We start from the raw sequence: 24,637 nt of genomic DNA on the forward strand, positions 1-24,637 counted from the left end.
CACATCAGGGCACATCATCATTAAGTTACCCAAGTTAAAGACAATGAGAAGATTCTAAAAGCAGCAAGAGAAAAGGAGACAGTTACCTGCAAAGGAGTTCCCATAAGGCAACCAGCTGATTTCTCTAAAGAAACCTTACAGGGAAGAAGGGGATGCAAAGAAGTATTCCAAGTCATGAAAGGCAAGGGCTTACATCCAAAATTACTCTATCCAGCAAAGGTTTCATTTAGAATGGAAGGACAGATAAAGTGCTTCCCAGATAAGGTCAAGTTATAGGAATTCATCATCGCCAAGCCCTTATTACATGAAACGTTAAAAGGACTTATCTAAAAAGATTAAAAATATGAACAATAAAATAACAAGAAGCCTGCAACTATTAACAAATGAATCTAAAAGAAAAGAAAAACAATGAAAACAAAAACTAAGCAAACAACCAGAATAGGAACAGAATCAGAGAAATGGACATCACATAGAGGGAGTTCAGTGGTGAGGGGGAAGGGAGGAATGGGGGAAAGGGTACAGGCAAGAAGAAGCATAATTAGTAGGCATAAAATAGACGGGGAAAGATAAAAAATGGTATAGGAAACAGAAGACTCAAAGAACTTACATGTACAACCCATGTACATGAACTAAGTTGGGGGGGTGCTGGAGGGTTGGGGGGGCAGGATAGAGTGGGATAAAGGTGGAAAAATTGGGAAAACTGTAATAGCATAATCAATGAAAAATACTTTAAAAACTTAATAGAAAAAATGTTAGGTATTTTGAATTAAATAATAATAAAAAGATAATTTGTGCTAAATATCCACTTAAAGAATTTAAAAATACAAGGATGGCAAAGTAACATTATTCACAATAGCAAAGACCTTAGTGTCCACAGGTATATGAATGGGTAAAGAAAATGTGAAATACATACACACAATGGAATATTATTCAGTTTTGAAAAAAGAAAACTGCCATTTTCAACAACATGAATGAACCTTGAGGACATTATGCTGAAGTGAAATAAGCCAGAAACAAAGGCAAATATCACAGGATCTCACTTATATGATGAACCTGAAAAAAAAATCAGACTCATAAACAAAAAGTAAAATGGTGTTTACTGGAGACTGAGGAGTGGGGGAAAAGGAGATATACTAACCATCCCCTCTCTCTGGAAAGATTTTTCCCCACCGTGCTCCCCAGACTAGTTTACCATACTTCCTAGCCCTCTGACCACTCTTAAATGCCATTTTTTCCCCCAGCTTATACTTAGTATTCCTAAAAATTCTGTCCCAGGTCCTGTTTTCTTCTCACTTTATCTACTATCACTGAGTAATCTTTTCTTCTTCTACAGCTTCAATTTTTTTCCACAAAATTCAATCTCAAGCACATGCCCATAGGAAAGTATGCTGTCTCTCCTCCATCTACTCCAACTCTTGAAATAAGAATTGCTGCAAATGATTGATGTTACTTACTCACCAAGGACCAATACTTGAACCCCTCACCTTCAACAAACAAACCTGTCCATCTTTCTGCAATTCTGATTTTCTTGAACGGTACCATTTATTTCACTGCTCAAGAAAGGAATTTACACATTCTTTTCTACTCCTTCTTCCTTCCTGCTGAACTTATATCCAATCCATCACGATCCACTAAATTCTACTTTATCAATATTTTCTAAATTAATCTGAATCTCTTCCCTAAAATACTTGCACTTATTCTAAGATTTCAAAATCCAAGCCACTAAAATTATTTCTTACATACAGTACAAAGCTTTCCTACTTTCATGAGAAAAAAATAGGTTAGCTTTCATTTATTTCTATATCCATCTGTATACACTTAATGATGTTTAAGTGTCTCCCATTTTTTAAAAAGGAAAATGAGAGTTCTGGTCAAGACAGAGTAGTAGGTAAATTCTGAGATTGCCTCCCTTCATGATCACATCAAAATTACAACTAAATTATAGAAAATCATCACTGAAAACCAACTGAATTGAAGTAACTAAAGATAGAATTATATCCTATAACTAAGGATATAATGAAGAAGCTATGTTCAGAATAGTAGGGGGGTGGAGAAGGGGAATGGGCAGGTCCCGCACCTATGGTGCAGCGATTAAGGAATGGGAGGGCTACCTCAGCTGCACAGGTCTCCCCTGAGGAGCCAGCTCCCCAATGGGCTCCTCAGCTTGGGGGCATTACTGCCAGGAAGAGGAATGCCCATAACATCTGGCTATGAAAATCAGTGGGGATTGCGTCCCAGAGAGACAAAGGGCTGTGGGAGACAAGACAAGTTTCTCTTAAAGGGCCAGTGCACAAACTCATTCACTCTAAGCTCCAGTGCAGGGACAGCAGCTCGAAAAGCACCAGGGACATACTTCAGGGCAAGGGCCAGAGAGGGGCAGTAGTTAGGGAAACCCTGCCAAACCACCGGAGGGATGGAAGTGTTGGCAGGTGCCATCCCTGGTTGTTGAGCTCTCCTTCCGTCCAGCTAGATCAGTATAGTTGGATATGGGGTGGGGGGCAAATATGTGCTCTCCATTAAGCTTGCTAACATCATTTGTACCACGTTGGTGATTCCCTGAGACCTCACCCAACTTGCTCACCCACACAGTTAAGACTCTTCCAGTGGCTCCTCCACAGGAGCAGCCTGGCTCAGCTCATGCACCAGATTTACTTAAGGAACTGCAAACCCCACACCAGTAGCAGCTACCTTAGGCTTGTGGTGCAGACTTCCTAAAATGTCCATAAATTTTACACAAGTGGCAGCCACACTCAGCATACATTATATATCCTGCCAGGCAGCCTCATGAACAGTACAGACAGCAGCTAGTCTCAATTTGCATTGTAACTTTCAACAGGTGGCCCCATATATGGCATAAGTTTGGCACCCAGTCTTGGCCTGTAACAGCTCCAACTAAGTGACCACAGGCCTGGCACAAGTGGCAGCTGGTCTCAGCTGGCATTGTAATGCCTGCCAAAAGGGCCCAAACCCAATACAAGTGGCAGCTAGCCTTGATCCACAACAAAGTCTTTCCCAAGAGCCTCCAAGCCTTACACAGTGGCAACCAACCACAGATCACTGTGTAGCTCCTATTAGGTGACCCCAATCCCTGCATAAGCAGCACCTGATGTTAACCTGCACCAGAGCCCCTCCAGACCCAACACATCCAGTGGCCAGACTCAGAGTACCCATCCACCTCCACAAATGACAAAGGGCAGCTTTAGCTGGCCCCAGAGTCCTAACAAATCAACCCCTTCTGCAGGGCCAGCCCACACACAACATCTCATGTGCTGTAGTCATGGCCAGATCTCTCACAGCGAGTCAGCTTGAAGGTCAACCCCATTCATTGGCATGCCGGCAGCAATCAAGGTTCAACAACAATAGGAGGGCACACCCAACCCACACATAGGACACTCTTGGAGCACCCAGCTCAGGTGACCAGGGAGACTGTACCAGGGAGCCCCACAAGATAGCTACTACATAGGGCCAACCTGTCAAGATAGGGAGATGTAGGAGATCTACCTAATGCTATACATAGAAACAAACACAGGGAGTCAGTCAAAATGAGGAAACAAAGAAACATGTCCCCAATTAAAGAACAAGACAAAACTCCGCAAAACAAATGAAACAAAATGGAGATATGCAGTCTACCAAATACAGAGTTAAAAACACTAGTTATAAGGATGTTCATGAACTTGAGAGTACAATAGATGTACTTAGTGAGAACTTCAACCAAGAGGTAGAAAACACTAAAAATGAGATAGAAACCATTTTTAAAAGAACCAATCAGAACTGAAGAATTCGATAACTGAAATGAAGAATACACTAGGTGGAATCAACAGCACATTAGTTGATGCAGAGTACTGAATCAGCATCAACAATCAGGAAGAAAAGGTGGCAGAAAACACCCAACTGGAAAAGAAAAACAAGCTTTAAAAAAGTGAAAATAGTTTAGGAAACCTTTGAGACAACATCAAGTGTACCAACAGTCACATTATGGGGATCCTAAAAGGAGTCAACAAAAGGATTGAAAATCTATTTTGAAAAATAAGGACAGGAACTGGCCCAATTGGGTGAAGGAAAAATGCATTAGTCCAGGAAGCACAGAGAGTCCCAAATAAGATGAACCCAAAGAGACCTGCACCAAAACACATAATTAAAATGTCAAAAATCAAAGAATCTTAAAAGTAGCAAGTGCTCTCCATTGACCAGGCTTATGCCATTGGAGTGCAAGGAAATGAAAGCTAGATTTCTCTAAATGTATCTTGTTTTATATGTTTGATTTTGGAATAATATAGCAACTTACTAAATTATAAAGTGCAATTAAATAAAAATGAAGGGGGGAAGCCAACCTTAAAAATGAACTGTAAAATAAAATTCAGCCACACCAATTATCAATTCAAGGGACTTTAAAACACAGTAATTTGCCTTTCACTTCACATGGAATATCCTAAGGGAAGGAGAGGGAAGAAATACCAAGAAATTAACTGGCTTTGGTAATCACATCACTAGTAATGATATTGTTATTCTAAAACTCTATGTTTTAGTTTATGTTTAAATAATTATGTTGATATCACTTAAAATCAAAATTTTCAAAATAAGAAAAGAGATACGATAAATAAAATCAAGCAAGTAAAACCCCTGTATTACTGAATGTGAATTAAAAATATCAGTATGAACTGATGGGGTGTTTTTCTACTAAAAAAATACATATTTCTTATCTTTATCCATTAAGAAGGCCTAGAAGCTACATCCAGTCAAATAGTGGACATGCTTGGTGCCCAAGCTGTGGCTTCTACATATATATGGTACAGTTACAAAAGAACTAAGATTACTTAGAAAAAAGGCTGGTGTCAGACCTGGAACAAAAAATGTGTAAGATGAGCCTTAAACATTTTGTCATACTAGAAATACAAAGAAGCTCTCAAAGATTACTGGGATTATGTCAAAAGAACTCAGAAGCCAACTCAAAGGGACTAACACTTTGGAAAACAGTTGAATCTCCTAAAACTGAACATTTATATACCATATGGCCTAACATTTCTACTTATAGGTATGCATTTCCCAAAAGTTGTATGAGAGGAGATATCCAAGAATGTATGTCTTCAGAATGCCAAAAGCCTACAAGCAATCCAAATGTCCATCGATGGGAAAGTAAATAAATTATGGAATAACCAGACTACAGAGCATGTAAAACAAATGAACCACAGTGATATGCAATAATATGGATGAACCTTAGCAATATAATGAGATGTGGATTGTTGCCAAAGTCACAGCTTTTTCCCCCCAACAGTGAGTTTACAGATGCATGTTATTTTAAAAAAATTATTAATAGCTGAAAGAGAAAAAGAAAGTTTTTCATATGGAAAGCTGTGGATATGTAAAAAATTTGACTGATCAAAAATATAACTACTATAATGGCAAGAAATGTTGCTCATACTGATCTTAGATAATATTAGAGCAACTGGACCAAAATATATTAAAAGCAAAATTCTGGCATGATATTTTGGTTCCCTGAAGTCAAATACACACATAAGAATTATTTGATCAAATAAATAGCACCCATTTGAAAAGGGTGATGAACATTTTCATAATCTTCTAGATTTCTAGTTGTTCTTTTTTAACCCACCCCAGCATATTCTTTATTAAATCTCCTTTATCCTAGTATCAGGCAAGCATGAGCACTTTTTGCTTTTTAAAAAACATTTTATAGTCCATATTCTATTAAAAAGGCATGTGCTGCATTAAATTACCCAAAGAAAATTTAAAATGTCTTTCACTAGTATCATAATTAATCTGTGAGTATTTGGGCATTCTTAAACGATGTTAAGAGATGATAACCTTTATTATAAAAAATAAATTTTCTCTGCTCATTTTCTTTTACACTGTTCTTTCTAGTTATTCACAGAGAAAGAAATTTACCTACTCCAATTCATTTTTAAAAATCATTTTAACTTTAAACAGATGCCAGGAAGCAAAATAAAATGCCAATTTTTAAAGATTTACATCCATATTAAGTAACATGTACTTAAAGGATAACTGCATACATTAAAAAGTAACTCAATTTAAAAAAAACATCTAGACACTGTCAGGAAGATTGTGACGGGTAAATATAGTATCTCTTTTGGAATTTACAAATTAGTTGAGAAGGCATGGGTTACAGGCACAAATAGTAAAACAAAAATGCAAAAAGATTTAATAGAAAATATATGATTAAATCAAAGAAAAGGCATTATTAAACAAGGTATACGATTAGGAAAAAGAGAAAAATCACCACAGACCAAGAGTGATTGGAAACTGCTTCCAGAAACAAATGGAACCCATGATGTGCTTTGTCAGATAAGTGGCAAAATTTAGAATATAATAGAGGTGGGAGAATCATGTAATTAGAACCGAGGACTTTTTTCAAGGTAAAATAAATATAAGTATGTCTGAAGATAATTTCTCCTGGGCAATGAAGTTAAGAAAGGTTAGAGATAGGTACCACTACAAAAGACCATCAATGTCAAACCAAGGGGTGTGAAGTGAAATCTAATCTGTCTGGGCCTAATGGCACTGAAAGGAAAGCATCCAACAGACTTACACCTGACACTTGGGTGAAGCAATGAATATATTAAAAGCTTTTGCCCTGACTAGCATAGCTCAGTTGGTTGAGCATCGTCCCACAAAGCTAATGGTTGCAAGTTTGATTTCTGGACGGGGCACATGCCTGAATTGGAGGCCTGGTCCCAGGCTGAGGTACAGGCGAGAGGCAACCAACTGATGTTTCTCTCTCTCTTTCTCCCTCTCTTCCCCTCTTTCTAAAAATAAATAAAATCTTTAATAAATATATACACACACATATATATGTGTGTGTACATATATAAAGCTTTCAGTTTATATATATAAAGCTTTTCTGTTATATATTATATATACGTATGTAATACCTGTGTGTGTGTGTGTGTGTGTGTGCGCACGCGCGCGGAGAGAGAACACACACAAGTTTTCGGTTGCCCTGCACTGTCCTTAAGGAAGTCGGCTGAGGTTGGGGAGGTGAAGAATGGATATAAAAATGTACTTAACTTTACCAGCTTTTCCCAAGTAACAATAAAATCACAAATGAATAATGTGAACTGCTCAACTGTTAACTTCTATTTAAGAAATACAATACTATTTTTTCTTTTGTTCTCTTTAAAGACTGAGTATTTATTTCAAGGATGTGGGAAGCATTTCCCCCAATCTTGGTACATGTCAGAGCCAGTTATTTCTGCAGCTTTGAACTTGCTTCAAGGTCTATCATTTGGTTAGGTCAGGGGATGAATGCCCGGGGCATTTTGTCCTTCAGGATACTATTTACCCTCATGCATCTCTGTTTAAAAATGATTTATGCACTTTGGAGTATAAGATCATTTAAGATAAAAGAATACCAAAGTACCATGTCAACCTTGTTATATCCGAAGCATAATCTTCCACTCACCTATTTCCTATAAAGGTGAGTTTAAAGTTACCTTTACATCAATCCGAGCATTTTTTTTTAAAAAAAAAACCCTTTTCTTGCTAAATAGAGCATTCTATGTGAGTTGGGTCATAGGGCTACTCAACTTTAGAAGACATAAGTAGATTTAAAAACTACTGTAGAATAATTTAAAACTAACAAAAAGTTGCAATAGTACAAAGAATTCATATAAACCTTTGATCCAGCTCCCCCACCTGTTAACATATTACCCTGAATAAACTTACATTCTCACAAACACACACACAAATTTTTTCTGAACCATTTGAAATTAAGTTGCAGACACAATGTCCCATTACCCCCTAACATTTCAGCGTGTATTTCATAAAGCCAAGGACACTGCCCTGCATAACCACAGTACAATCAACAAAATCAACAAATTATTATTTTATTATTCAAAGTAGAGACCTACTTCAAATGTAACCAATGCTTCCAAAATTATCCATGATCCAATCCAGAATCATGTTTTGTGTTTCACTATCACATCTCCTTCGTCCCCTTCAACTTGTAATATTTCCTCAGTCATTTATGACCTTGACAATTCTGAAGCATAAATGGTGGTTACTTTATAGAATGTTCCTCAATCTAGATTATTCTGATGTTTCCTAGTGATTGGATATGATTTATGTATTTTTGGCAAGAATGTCACAGAACTGATACTATGTTATTCTCCTATGTTAGGAGACACATAACGTTGACTTGTCCCATTATTGGGGTTGGTAATTTCTATCACTCGGTTAAGATGGCACCTGACAAAATTTCCCTCAGAGTTAGTATTTCGTACTTATTAAAAAGTAATTAGCAAGTAGTTTCTAGAGAGATATTTTGAAACTACGCGAATATCCTGCTTCTCATCAAACTTTCACTCATTAGTTACAGCATTCACTGATGATTTTGCCTAAATCAATTATTACTATGGTCATTGCCAAAGGTGATTTTCAAATTCCAACATTTTCTAGATTATCAGTTGGTATTCTACTATAAGGTAGAGCATTCCATTTAACCCCATTTATTTATTCATTTATTTACATCAGTATGTACTCATGCACTTCAGTTTATTCAATGAGTTCAATCCATCATTTGTTTGGACATTCAACATGTCACTGATTTGGCTGGTAGAGCTCCTTCAAGCTGGTGTCTGTGTGCTTTTAACATGGTTTTATCATTCTTTCAACACTTCATTGATTTCTGGCACAACAAGTCATTTCTCTAAGGAACATAGAGAATGATATTTAGAAACCAAGATCTGAGCATTAGTATACTCATTGTTTCTAGATTGTAATTGCTTTCAGGACCTCTTAAGGGTCAGAGTTAAGAAATATGTAGGTATATACACAATTACACACATATACATACACATATATAGCCCACTGCAGGTTCAGTGACTAAAAATTACATTTGTAATTCTAGTCTTATGATCATCCAAAGAAAAAGGTTTTGATACATACACACTGGTTTTCAATGACCTCACACAAAAGTCTACTAGGTGATGGAGGAGGGCAAGTAAGTAGCCCTCTCTACTGATCCACTAGTCTGAGAAAGTCAGGCAGAAACTGTCACACATGCAATTCATAATGACAGGTGTTCTTTCTTGTTGAAAAGGGGTAGTATTTGATAGAATCATCACTGCAGTGTGGAAATGAAAAAATTCTAAAGTATTGCTAAATAAGTTTCATCACTGATTTATAGATTCTCTAAAAAAGAAAAGGTCAAAGACACAAAGGGCCACATACTGTATAATTCCATTTATATGAACCATAGAGACTATACAAATCCATAGAGACAAACAGAAGATCAGCTGCCAGGGGCTGGAACAAGGGGAAAATAGGCATCATTTGGGGGGGGGGGGGAATGTTCTGACTTAGACAGTGGTGAAGACTGCAAACTGTACGAGTATACTAAAAACCACTGAACTGTACACTTAAAAGGGTGAATTTTATATGTGAATTATTTCTCAATAAAAGAGGGAGAGCCAACAATGCATGACTTCCTAACAGCAAACCAAATGTTAACTTCTGAAGATTCTCGTGTTGCCAGACTTTCAAAGGCTTTTCTGTACAGCGAACACGACAAATAATGTGCGACAGACAATATGGCCACATAGGGGAAAGGTGCTTCATCAGAAAAGGTTAACTCATCAAGAGTATAATTGGAATTTTCAATTTTTCACTTCATTAGTTGACAGAAGCCTAACTTAGCATGGTAATCATCTTGTAGCATTTAAACATGCTTTGAAGGCATGCTTTGGAGTTCACTGTTAGAATTCTGTAGTCTGTGGTTTCTGGAATACTTGATTCAGCAGATGTGCAGTGCATGTTTTTGAGACTTCCTGCCAACACCATTTCAATTTCAGCCACAGTCTCTGCCTTGCTGGCATCTCCGAGGATCCAGGCTTGTTGTAAACTAAGCCCTGAGTCCTTGACTCTTCCATCCAGTAGTTAATTAACTCTCTATGGGGAAGCTCCTCCTTATAATAGAAAGTGAATGTTCTTCTTACTGTCAACATGAACTTGATTTCAGCTAACCAAGAGCACAGTTCACTTTTTCTTCAATGCTTGCCATCATCAATCAAAAGGAGTAAAATTTCAAAACTAACATTTTGTTATTCAAAATTTATAAAAATAGAAACATAAAAGAAATTTAAACAATTAAACTTCCAAATGATGATTTTTCTAAGTCTGTAGCATTTATACTTCTGATGTTATTAAAGTCAAACTTGCACTAAGCTATTAACTTTGAGAAACTATCAATTTACATAACATCTCAAATTCAGCAGTAGTCATTTAAGAGGAAACAGCAGTTAGAAAATTCATAAGACCATAACTGACACAAAAACCTGCACACCCTAAAGACAAAGATGATTTTCTTTTCAAAAACCAAACTTAAAAAACAAACAAGAAATATAATAATTGTTTGGATATAAAATCAAGTACAAACAAGAAACAGCCTAATTAAAGATGACTTAACTGATCTTTTTTAAATCTAAAAGTTCAATGAAAGGCATCCTGTGATGCTAAAAGAACTGAGTTAATAGTTATCATTCAAAAGAATTCATAAAAACAAATAAAAATGGAAACATGCCTAATTAAAAAAAATCCATTGGGATACAGAATGTTGAAGGTGGTAGGACATTAGATATGGTGATTCTGAAAGTTATATGCCTACTAATCTAACTTTTACCTCTAGGGAAGTAAAGAGTAAACACATACTATATTACAAAAACTAGGATACCAAGCCACACTTTTTAAATAACCTAATCAAGAACAAAAAAGAAATTTTAGAAAGTCTCTTAGGTTTCATAGGACACATATTTATTAAGTGGTTACAAACTGGTTATAATTTCATTTTAAGCACTATCAATGGATAAGAACTATTCAAAGTAAATAACAGATGCTTAAAAACTGGTTCAAGGCCCAGTGTTAGCTAAGTATTTTCAGCCATGACCTAAATAATTGGCTAAAATGACTATCAAATAGCTAATAAACCAAAAAGGAAATAACAGACTTGGTCAAGGTCCCTTTAGAAACAGCTACAGCAATCAAGAGTATATTTTTGTAAAAACATAGACTATTTCTATTTAAAGGACAAAAGTAAAATGGGATAGCATTTATCCTAAGACTTGAAGGCCATGAATAGATGGGATCATTATTAAATCCCACAATATTAGAATTAAAAACTGCAAGCCTCAAAGTTTGTAGAAGATAGTTTTAAGACCCCTTGATAAGCTAGTATCGTATTTTCTTTAATGAACAGAAACCTATGAACTTGTCATTACAAATACATGGCTAAAAGTACAATTAGGTTCAATGAGGGTTTAAATAAATGTATGAATGATCATTGGTCAGAACCAATAAAAATAGGCTAGAAGATATAAACCTTAAAAATACATAGTGAATATATTAAATAAATTTAGAAAATTAAAGAAATATTCCAACCCTATAGGACATGAGTTACAGGAAGGAATCTAGGAACCTTACAGAGCTGCCCAACCTTTTGGCATCTTTGCGCCACACTGGAAGAAGAGTTGCTTTGGGCCACACATTAAATATATTGTGACACTTAATCACACACACACACAAAAATCTCATAATGTAATAAGCAAATTTATGATTTGTGTCCGGCCACATTTGCAGCCATCTGCCCAGGGACTGTGCCTTGCTCATTGTAAAATTTCAAAGATTTGACAGTTAATTATTATACTTCTAGGCAATCTAAAAAGCAAGGATGAAACTGCTGTGTATATAATCAGGAATCCCACATTAGCTAAGCATCTATTTTTAGAAGGCACTAAATTCTATTACAGGTTATAGAACTATAGAAAACAAAGTTGTAAAACTGGCTGGGCATGTTGAATAAAACAACTACTGAACAATTTCACAGTTAACAAAGAAGGTTAATAAATGAAAAACCTGACTTATCTTTGACATCTCCCTTTCTCTCACCACCCACTGGTACATATACAATCAATAGCCTACAGTCCTGTCTAATTTGTATCTGAAATATTTCTGAATGTCCAGTTCTCTCCATCTCCACTGCCACCACCACAACTTACTAGAGCCTCCCCAACTAATCTATATTCAATACTTTATGCTGCAGGCAGATCCTATAAGATATAAAATGAACCCTGCCCTTCTCCAGCCTCAAATCCACTGAAAATTCTCATTTGTTGTCCTTTACTCGGCCTGAAAGTTCTCCCAAGTTCTCCAACTTCACTGATCTCACACCTCGCTAAGCTTTAGCCTCTCTGGCTTCTCTTGGGTCCCCAACACACCATGCTCTTTCCCTCAAAATAAACTACCTGACTGCAGCAGAGGAAGCACCCTGATGAGCAACCCAAAAATGCCCTTCAGACTTTCTCACATGCCTCAAACCTCTTGTCTATCCTGTAGATAGTTATAAGCACTTAAGATAACCCAAGAAAAGGAGCTGAAATTGTGGCTGAATGATTGGCTCTCCAACTCTTTGTTGTTAGTAGGACCATTTTCTTCCATCACTTATCTCGATACTGAGCAACTACAGAAATAACCAGGTGCTGAAACTAAGATCAAAATTACCTACAATTCTCATTTTTAAGTTGTGCTTTTCGCAAAACATGATTAGTCTCATGGACTTAATGCAAACATTACAAATGTGAACTTACAAAAACATCCATGAAAATAAAATATCACGCATACACTGAAATAAAATGAAATTTTTAACTTAGAAAAAAGTTCTTTGCTATTTTAAAAAAAGTTTGAAAATAAGTATATCACTTATGATCAAACAGAAATGGTAGAGGACAAAATTTGGGGCATTTTTATGAACATGGTACAAAAAAAGTTTCATAAAATGCTTCTGTCCTTTCCCACCAAACAGCCTGATTTTTCTATCTTCCTCAAAGCCTTCATCTCACCAACTCTGACCTTAATTTTGTTAGTCTCAGCTATGGGGAGCTCTTGTTTTCCAGTCAGGTATATTGAAAAAGGAGCCATGAGAGTAAAGGAAGGGCCAAAAATAAATAAATAAACAAATAAATAAAGCCAGCAGATGAAGAATTTAGGATAGGCATTATCTGCCCCAGGGGTTGACCAGGGAAATACATTCACATAGATCATTATCAAGTTTACATAGGAGAGAGTACAGTGTGTATGTTATACATGGGGAAAACACAATACCAAGAACATTAGAAATGGAATCGAATGTTTCTCATATTCCATATTTTAACACTTTACCTTTAACCTAGTGTTAGTCATATATCATATTTTATTCGCAATCATGAGGCTTAAATTAGGCTTCATTTTCTGAAGAAGAATAATATAATAGTTAGAAGCACAAGCTCTCAAGTCAAGCATCCTGGGCTCAGATCTTGGCTCTGACATCTATTAGTTATGAAACCTTGGATAAATTATTTAACACCACCATGCCAAACTTTCTTCAGGGTAAAATGGAATAATAGCAACTACCCTATTAAGGCTGTTGTGATGAATAGATGTGACAATGTAACAGGGTGCAGCCGAGGGAGGGCCCTGAATAGGGATTTGTAATGTGGTCCAGAACTCAGTGTCCAGGAAATATTAGGGGGAAAAATATTAGGGAGAAAGATATATATATACAGGATGTCCTCACCCCCACAAATGTGAGCTGGGGGATGAGACACATGGAACAGGGCCATTGAGAGTTGTTTTGCATTGCAACAGTTTTGCAGCTAACCTCTGGAATGGTCATTCAACATATCTATGACCCTTAACTGGTTTCATAGATATGTTAAACAGCTGTGCCCATGCTTTGAGCCAGAGGGATGGGACTGACTTGAATCCATGATCTAGCTGGAGGGCAACTCTCCTGGTTACAGAACCTGCATAAGAGTTTGGAGATGATTGGCTCCACACCACAGGGCCACAACTGCCCAGACTTACTATGGCAGCCCAGTAAAGCTGGAACTACAAGGGAATGCTGGCAAGTGTAGCCAATTGTGGGAGGAGTTGGAAATGGGGCTGGAGAGGAAAACTGGTGCTGGGATTTACACTCAGGCGTGGCAGCCGTGTGGGGACTTTTTTGGGACCACGCAGCTTGAGTAGAGAAAAACCATGGACTTCTATTTCTTTTTCTGAGATACAGTACCCCGGGTTGGGTAGAGTAGGAAGGACGGACTATGCATTTGTGGGTATTCTAAAGGACTTTGGGATATCAATGAAGACATTAAGTTATTACTCTTAAGTTTGTATAACTCTTTAAATAAATAATCCCTTTCCTTTTCACCAATCTCTGGCATTGAGAGACATATTTCCCTGATGGCAGGCAAGGTGAACCTAGTATGGGGTGGGGGACCCCCAGGGCACAAGGGTGAGTCCATTCAGTAACACTATATCATTCACCTCCACCCCCGGGCCTGTTCTGTAACAACAACACATGATAACAACTTGACACACAGCATACAATACATGTCAGCTATCACAATTACTATTTATTAGAGAGTTCAGCATTATTTCAGGCTGCTGGTATTTTCTACTAACCATTTAAAAATTACTTATGTTCAAATATCTAATCACTTAAATTCATAACTCTTCTCTGAAATCTGAATTCAGCTGCATATTGAAAACTGCTGACCTCATTGTTTTGCAATACCTCTTTTCATTATTTTTTAGTGGTTGCTGTAAAGATAACATACATCCTTAACTTTTCACAGTCTACTGGGGGTTCATATTGTACCACTTCATGTAAAATGCAGGAACCTTGCAGTTCCCTTCCTCAATATTATGTTATATTCATTGTACATATAATATTTACATATGATAAACACCTCACAATAAAGCATTGTAATTTTTACCTTAAATAAGCATAGGTGTTTTTACAGAAATTGGGAAAAATAAATACATTACCCACATACTTTCCATTTCTGGTGCTCTTCATTCCTTCAGAAGATCCAAGTTTCAACCTAGTATCAGTTCCCTTCAGCCTGAAGAACTTCCTTTAGCATTTTTTGTAGTGCAGGTCTGCTGGCAATAAAATCTTATTTTCATTTATGCAGTGTTACTCTCTTTCCAGTGTTGACTCCCCTTCAATTTCTTCCTGCTTATGGTCATTCTCCAGTGCATTCAGAGAATTGTGCAGTTTTTGTATTTTGTCCAGAATTTATAATGGTTTTCCACAGAAAGATTAGTTCAATACAGGCTACTCCACTATCACTAGAAACAGCTAACATTTTAAGATTCCAGAAAAGTTTTAAATATTCAAAGGATATTCTTGGACATGTGACCACAGGTAAAATATGGATTACAATACTTCAAATTACATATTCATATTTGTCACTATTACTCCATAAACTGATTCATGTAGTTTATTAGGTTATAATTCAGCAACCTAAATTGTATCAGCATTATTTCTATTTTTCCCACATAAAATAGCTACACTTTATTTTGTCCTATGTAAATACGATTAATGATCATATACCTAGAAACATAATGATGTACTTTGCTGTTTCTTCTACTAGAGTTTTGTTTTGTTTTTTATTTAAGAAACAAAAACCCACTCCAATGAACTTTAACAGAAACTCTTTGCACAAAAATCAGGTAAATCACAGAATCAATAGAAGCTTAGAGCATCAGGCTTCAGAGAAAATCAAAAGAGGCAAGGTATGATGAAAATCCTAAGCCATTAATACGCTCAGATCCATAGCCCTTAGAACCCATTGAATACTCATCCCCATTCTCCACCTCTGTACGGCAAAACTCTCAACTACTCCACAGCTGCATCATCTAACTGAAGTAATTTAACGCCCTCACTCCCTTAGGAGGCAGTATCCTGGGCAAGACTATCTGATTGGCTTACAGTGTGCCAAAAGTAGATAGGTAGAGCCTACCTCACCATATTTAATATTTCCCCAAAATAAAAAGAGTATGCAACTGTTATATATAATATATTACTTATTTAAAATGGAGAGCATTAATGATTTGCAAGAGAACAAACATGAGAACAAATCATAGAATATGACAATTTCATAAAAATAACATCATGCTTCCTTCTTTCACAGCTAAATATTTTGCTGTTACACCTAACTTAAAATCTGACATATGAAGCTCTCACTTATGAAACAAATAAGGCAAGAAGGAAATAACTCCATTAGAAGCGGATTCTTGCTTTGCAAAAAGTATTCATTGCTAGATTCCATCAAATAATTGCCTCCTCCATTACAATTAAAATAAGATTAAATTTATTTAAAAAAATCCTATTTTCCTCTACTTTCTGAAGTAGTACACAGGCTTTAACCATTCAACTTTTGCACTTACAATCAGAATAAAATATTATTGATTACTAGATTTATTCATTTTGGAGTGCCCACCCTCACAGAATTTACATGACTAAACTGAAATACCTGGGTGGACATGAAACAATTTCTTTCTTGCAACTACTAAAATCAAGCTAATATAAGTATCAGGGAAAAAGTCAGTATTGACAGTAACAAAAGTTGTGAAAGACTGAAATGTATGGATGTCTTGGCTGTCTCGGCCATTCGTTGGTCAATGACAAGGTTTTTTTATAGCTCCATAAAGAGAGAAGCTAACTTGTATAAAATTGATAATAATATAAATGACACCTGTCTACAGAAATGCAAATTGGTCCTGATTATTGTCCAGTGCACAGGGATCAATTTTGCCTGCTCTACATTGACTTATAAATTCATTTCAGCATTTCTCATTTGACTATAAATAAGTGGTACTTGAAAACAGGTAGCAATATCATATCATTAATAAGTTAAATAAAATCATTGACTCATGTCCACTTTATATTTGTATAAAAGTCACAATCATACTTTTTAAAATGTATCCATTAACAATAGTCTGCTTAGCAGAGGGCTTAAATGAAAAGATAAACATACACAACTGCCACTAATAATTCTATATTACAACCTTTAAAAAAATGGCAAAAAAGAGCTGCTTAGAACTGCAGCTGCTTTAAAGAGCTGCTTTAGTAACTGCTGTAACTAAAGAGATTCAGTATCACTGATACAATAATTATTCTCTACATAACATGATAGAAATAGCCTAGAAATGCAGAGTTCCCTACTAAACATTATGTCTGTCTGTCTCTATACACACACATACATACACACTACACATATATGTGTATATATATGCTGTATACTATATATCGTATATAACAGTATATGTAAACTTATATTACTATACATTTATATAGCACACAGCATAGAGAATGTGCATATATATGTATATGCACATATATATGCTAGACAGTATAAAAATTAGAACTATCCTAATGTTAAATGGGTAACAATTTCCACCACTTAGAATAAGAATCCAGAAAATAACTATGAATCCTAGACTCCTGTATTTTAACTCTCACCTAGTTGTATATTATAATAAAGAGCACAATTAATTTGGCATTAAGAGTTTGTTTTCTTTTCGTGGGCATACAGTTAAGCAATTTTATCTTTTTTATTAGAGGTAGGTTAAATATCTATAAGTAAATAGCTTTTTCATAATCAACTTACGATAATCAGATTTTCACAACCAGGAAAGACCATGTTCTTTTAAAACCTTCACTGTAAGGCATCTAAATGTCATTTCAAATAATAATAATCAAAATGCTTTTTCAAAATTTTTTGATAATGAGTTCTCCTCAGTATGGTAACTTAATTCGTTTTAGATGCATATTTCAAACTTTTATATTTAATCCTACCTAGAGAGTAATTTTCAAAGTGATATTTCCTGAAGTCAAAAGCCAGACTTCATGTCTCTAGAATAATCATGCCTTGTAGTAGTTTTAACTTCACTAAGTCTGTACACCTTTCCCAAAGCTGTTCTGGCTGGCCTGGGCTTGTTGTAAGTAGTTGGTTCAGTCAGACAACTTTTTAACTGTCAGCACACTTAAAAATTCACATTATGTACAAGGAAAGTATTGTACTTTAAAATAAAGATGTGTTTCTTCTTGTGAAATAAAGTTAATTCGGGAGAGTCCGTTTAAAGGAAAATGGGGTAGTTTTACATTCTCTAGAAAAGAACTGAGGGTATCTCATCTTACTTTTTCCTCCATTTACCCCATTTCAAGCATGACCTAGAGATCAAATGTTTGATGTGTGACAGAAAAAGAAACATATCAAAGGATGAAAATCTGCAAAATCTAATGTTCATATGAGTCTGTGGGATTCCAAAACCTGTTCTGTATTTTTAATATCCAAAAATAATCAAATAATTTTATGTTAAATACAAATTTTCCAAGCTTCCTAGTATATCTCCTCTAAAATTTTAAACAAATATACTTGATATGAAAAACAGCATTTTATCCAAATATCAAATATTATACTGAGTGTTTGAATAGCAAACACAAACAGTCCTAATCCCAATCACAGACTATGTTGTGAAATGTTAATGTATTTAAATTTTTTAATTATACATTGAATTAACTAAAATACTGCACATCAAACAATTAATTATTAGTATTTTAGTCATATTAAATAACAAGAATACATGAGCAAGTGATACTCAATGCAGAAAATTTTCAAAGGCAGATTATACATTGTGGAAAGTCTAGTTTGGGCTTCTGAGAAATGTTAACTGCTAGTCTATACAGATATTCACAAAGTGCTAAGTAGCTCTTTCAAAGAAAATACTAAATGATTACGCTGTGATAACAGAAAAGTTTAAGAATATTCTGAGTTATATTTATACCACTTATGCCAAATTTATACAGCAGACTTCATTAACAGTCATGGCTTCATAATATTTTTCATGAATAATCCAAGGTATTAAATTATCAAAATCTTTGTTCTAGTTTTATACCACTATCCAGCATTATCATTAATTAAAATAAATGAAAATAAATATCACAATATCAATAATCTGAAAATAACTCAAAGTCAATCACTTAGCTTACATTGCCTGTAAACAGAGTAGAGCTCTGTTCTGGTAGGACAAAAACCCAGGATGCAGAAATAAATTGCCAACCACATCCTTTGTGGCTACTTGAGGAAACTGCCCTCTCCACCAGCCAAACTACAAGGGGAGCTGGCCACAGAATATTCTAATGAAAAGGAAAAATATGTGTTCTGAAAATCATGACTCCTCTCCAACTGCCCCCCCCACACACATACACCCACATACTTGAGTGGGCTGGGATCTCATGTAGCCTGGAGATCAGTAAACAAATTATGAGAGGCCTGGTAGGGGCAGCTCTGCCCAAATAACAATGATGATGACCTCCCAAGCCTGTCAGCCTGCCTTCTCTCTCTGCTCCCTCTACTCTCTCTGCCCACCCCCACTCCCTCTCTCCCTCTGAGCCCCTCCTGACTATGAATACACCAAACAGTTAAGAGCAAGAAGAAAAGGAGGAAGATTTAAAAAGTCAGGTTACTGATAAATCTGTGAACTCTTAAAGCTAAATGGATCATTACAATAGATAACCAAGAACCCACGACTTTCTGAGATTCTGCAATGGCCTATCAGTTCTATTCTCCACAAGGCTCACATAACTGCCCTATTATTTGTTCCTGTTTGGGGAAGGGAGAGTGGGACTGGAATCTCACACTGTGTTTTTTTCCTGGGTTTCCCTGTGATCTTGCCAAGTAGCTGGTATTTCTCTTTTTCTCATTATTATGTGTATCTTCACAATATAATTTCCTATTACGAAGCATTTGAGGTGGTCCCTGTTCCTAAAAAATACCCAGGAGTGCTTAATAAAAGACCTTCAGCTTACTTCCTGTTATGAAGTCGTGCCAAATTAGAAAAACCATCATCATTTACTTAAAGAAAAACATACTGTTACCATAATAATGTAATCCACTGAATATAATAGGAGTCTATGAGTCTACACTTATAAGATAAATTAGATAGTTAGGCAGGGGGGCATTGTGATATAATAAATATATATTACGTCTTCATCCTTGGTTTTGTGCATAAGAACTTTTAAATCCCTTGGAGTTTCCTAAGTGACAACAGTGCCTTTGGTACACTAATGAGATGACTCTCAGATAGCATCAGGATGGGTGCAGGTCTCCAGAAAGACCAAGGCATGATTAGAGGGTTGGAACTTTTGGCTGCACCCCAGGATCTCTAGAAAGGGGAAAGGAGCTGGAGATTAAGTTAATCAATAATCACTAATGAGCACTGACCGATGAGGCTCAGTTGGTTGGAGCCTCATTCCATATGCCAGAGGCTGCATATTGGATTCCCAATCAGAGCACATGCCTAGGCTACAGTTCCACTCCTGTCGGGGAAAGTATGAGAGGCAACCAATTCATGTTTCTCTCCTTCCCTCTCTCTCCCTCCCCCTCTCACTAAAATCAATAGGCATGTCCTCAGGTGAAGATTTAAAAAATTATATAAAGTAATGGCCAATGATTTAATAAATCCTGCCTATAATAAAATCTCCATAATACTGGTTTGGCTAAAAAGTCTGTTTGGCTTTTTCTGTAAGATGGCTCTAGTAGCATTTAGTTGTCTTTAATTTCATTCGAAACAATTTTGTTAGACTGCATTATGACAGTTGTCATATCAGTGTGCATTCAGAAAAACTTTTGTGTAGCCATTTTAATATTGAAGATGGAAGAAAATAAGCAACATTTTCGGCATTTATGCTTTATTATTTCAAGAAAGGTAAAAGCACAACTGAAATGCAAGAAAAGATTTCTGCAGTGTATGAAGAAGAGGCTGTGACTGATGGAACATGTCAGAAGTGGTTTGCAAAATTTCATGCTGGAGATTTACTGCTGGACAATGCTCCATAGTCAGATAGAACAGTTAAAGTTGATAACAATCAAATCAAGACCCTGAGATCAATGTTTTACCACACAGCAGATAGCTGGTATACTCAAAATATCCAAATCAACAGTCATTGGTGAAAATGAAAAATGTGTCCTATTTTATGTAAAAAAATGGACTTTTTGGCCAACCCAGTAACTACTAAACTACAGGGTGTGTAGAACTTCCGGGTTTCTGAGCACACCAAGGTGTTGGGAAGGTGGCACACCCAGAGAAAGCACTGAAGTTCCACATGCCTTCTCCCATACCTTGCCCTATGCAGCTCTTCCATTTGGCTGTTCCTGAATTCATCTTTTATAACAAATCAGTAATAGCAAAGAAACTGTCTTCCTCAGTTCTGTGAGCCATTCTAGCAAATTCTGAACCTGAGATGGGGTCACAGAAACCTCCAATTCATAGCCAGTTGATCAGAAGTATGGGAGGGGAGGCCTGGACTTGCAATGGCTCTGAAGTGGTGAAGTGGAGGTAGTCATGTAGGATTGAACCCTTAACCTGGAGTGTCTTATTAACTCCAGGCAATTAGCATTTTAACAGAACTGAATTGTAGAACACCCAGTTGGTGTCTGAGAAAAACTGGGTAATTGTTTGGTATAGAAAACCCATATATTTGGTGTCAGAATTTGGTAGTAAGAAACAGATGATAAAGAGGAAAACTTACAGTAGATTGTCATCTAAAAAATGTTGAAAAAATGATAGACGCTGAAAAGCACGTTACAATCACAGTAATAATTGATTGATTCAGGCAAAAAGCATCAGTAAACACTGAAACAATGGGTTAAAGTTTGATGAGAAACAGGATATTAATATATTCTCAAAGTATGTCCCCACTGATTACTTATTAATTACAAAAGGAAAATACAGAAATTTTGCAGTAAAGAAATCTGGTGAAGAACACCTCAATCAAATCATTATAATTAGCTTCACAAATAAAACAAATTGATGTAATGACCTGATAAGACCACACCATCTCTTACAGAGTCTTCCTACAAAAAGGCATAACCTGAATTTAGTTAAGAAAAACTTCAAACAAACCCAAATTGAGGAATATTCTATAAAATATATAGCCTATACCCTTCAAAAATGTCAATGTCACAAAATACAAAAAAGAGCTAATTAGCTGTTCCAGATTATAGACATGACATCTAAATGCAATCTATGATTAAATAAAAATGTTTAATCTATTATCTCAATTAGGGGAAAATATTATAGGACATTATTGAGATAACTGGCAGAATGTGAATATGAGAGTATACTAATAACAATAGTTGTGAAAGAATAAGGAATATATTCATTGCTTTCCGCCCCTGGTTCTTGACCCAGGGCTCCTAAAAATCTTTAAATAAGCGTGCTGGAATATTTTGTCCTAATATTTAGACTTTGACCCTAATTTCTGGCACAGAGCTCCTAAAACTTTTATAATTTCCTAAGTTGTAAGAGCACTGAGAGCATCTTTTTCTTGAATATTTGGCCTTTGATCCCAGTTCCTCAAACAGGGCTTCTAAATCCTTCGGAATTTTCTGGGTGATAATGAGTGTCTTTTGTTCTAATGAGGTAACTCTGAGTGGACTTCTTGATGATTCCTGGATTGGGGTTGGCAACTAGAAAGACCAAGAGAAGCTGGGAATTTTCATCCTCTTCCTCCATTCTCTACAGAGGAAAGAGGCTCCCAATGGAGTTAATAATTGATCATGCCTACATGATGAAGACTGCACAAAATCCCAATACTATGATGGGGTTCAGAAAGCTTCCAGGTTGGCGAACATATCCTGATACAGTGATATACTCCAATAGTTATCCAGACCCTTTAAGTCTCACTCTCTATATATCTTTATCTGGATATTTACCTGTATTCTTTACCATATCCTTTATTATGTAATAAACTGGTACATGTAAATAGGTGTTTCCCTGTGTTCTGTGAGCTGTTCTAGCAAATAACTGAATCCAACTGGGGGAAATTAAGGGAACCTATGATTTGTAGACAAGTTGGACAGAAGTTATGGGTAACTTGCAAACCTACCACCTGGCATTGAAGTTAGGGGTAGTTTTGTGGGACTGAGACCTTACCTTGCATGATCCGACTCTTTCTCCAGGTAGTGTGATAATTGAGTTAAACTGTGACAACACCCAGCTGATGTTACAGAATTGCTTGGTATGTGAAAAATCCCCACCATTTGGTGACTAGAAATGTCAGAAGTGAAGTGTTCTTAGTATTAAAGGAACAACTTAGGAGAAAAACAGTTTTTCCCACAAAATTGTATGCATTAATGTTAAATTTTCTGAAATTTTTAATTATATGGTGGTTATGGGTAAGAATGTCCTTGTTCTTGGAAAGTACTCACTGAAGAATATAGTGCTATAGAGAGTATGATGTCCTGACTGATGTGGCTCAGTGGATTGAGCACCAACCTGTGAACTAGGGGGTCACTGGTTCAATTGCCAGTCAGGGTATATGCCTGGGTTGCAGGACAGGCCGCCAGTGCAGGGCATGTCAGAGGCAACTGATCAATGTGTCTCTTACACAATGATGTTTCTCTCCCTCTCTTTCTCCCTCGCTTCCCATCTCTCCAAAAGTAAGTAAATAAAATCTTTTTTTTAAAAAGTGTATAATGCCCTCAACTTATTCTCAATGGTTCAGAAAAAAATAACATTTGGAAGGGGAATAGACAGAAAAAGAGGAAGAATGTATGTGATAAAGCAAATGTGACAGGATATTGATTAGTAAATCTTGGTGAGAAGTCTTCAAATTTCTTTGTACTATTCTAACAATTCTTCAGTAAATTTAAAATTATTTAAAGATAAAAAATTTAAAAAATAGCTGAGCTACCAAGAAAGAGGAGGAGTTCCTGTTTACCAAAAAGAAAGTAGGAACTAAAAACCTTACTGGTAGGTATACGAAGCTGTGTTAGGAGAGAGAAGGAATGGCACAGGATGGGGAAAACCAGAAGGAGCCCAAGAAATACCATTGGTTGAGAAGAGAGTGCTGTAAGATCGGGGAAGACAAGGTAGTTAGAATTCTCTGGAGGGGAAAGAGACACACAAAGAGAGAATTCCAGAGATCTTCAGAAGGTTCCCCTTGAGAAATCAGCTGAGCGCTGACAGTACCGCATATGAGGAAATCTCACAAGCCAGGGAAAGAACAACCAGAAATGATTAGAGATTTGTATTTGGCACTCACATGGGGCTAGGAATGGTGCCTGTTTCCACCAGCCTAAAAGAAAAACTTTGTGATTCATGGTAATTGAGTAAAGTATCCAGAAAAGACTTTCCTCTGGAGTAGAGAATTATTGGCCCTAGACAGAGCACTACTCAGGTACCACCTACTACTATTAAGTAACTTAACTGCATCCCAGACTAAGCTCAAAATTACAGAAAAATAAAATATACAACAACCAAAAAAGTAACATTCACAGTGTCTGGCACTTAATAAAAAAAATTACCAGGCATCCAAAGAAATATAAAAATATGACCCATAATAAGAAGAAAAATCAATCAAAACCAACCTAGCTCTGACAGGGATATTAAAATATTATAATTAAGAGACTAACTCATTAAAACAATTATTATAATGTATTCCATATAATCAACAAACTTAGATATAAAAGATATAAAAATATCCAAATCAAACATCTTGAGATGAAAACTGTAATACATGAGATGTAAAATACAATGGATGGAATTAACAACAGATTAGATATTGCAAAAGGCTAGAGACCTTGAAGATACAGCTATTAAACGTTATAAAATAAAACCCAGAAAAAAAAGAACTTATATAGTGAACACAGAGCAATGGAACTACTTTAATCAGCCTACTATACATAAATCTGAATAATAAAATTAATGGCAGGATGGGGGCAGGGGAAAATCTATTTAAAGAAATAATGATGAAAATTTCCCCAAATTTGCGGGAAACTAC

The 24,637-nt window shown here is 36.1% G+C and overlaps 1 protein-coding gene across 5 annotated transcripts in view; it reads right to left on the minus strand.

Annotated features, from left to right (window-relative positions):
- The window catches only part of WDPCP (WD repeat containing planar cell polarity effector), a 407,760-nt gene that overhangs the window by 369,850 nt on the left and 13,273 nt on the right, over positions 1-24,637 (minus strand). The gene's annotated exons all lie outside the window — the stretch shown is intronic.

This window comes from Sturnira hondurensis, unplaced genomic scaffold (assembly GCF_014824575.4).
Source record: "Sturnira hondurensis isolate 20B ecotype Veracruz unplaced genomic scaffold, ASM1482457v3 Scaffold0006413, whole genome shotgun sequence".
Lineage (NCBI taxonomy): Eukaryota > Metazoa > Chordata > Mammalia > Chiroptera > Phyllostomidae > Sturnira > Sturnira hondurensis.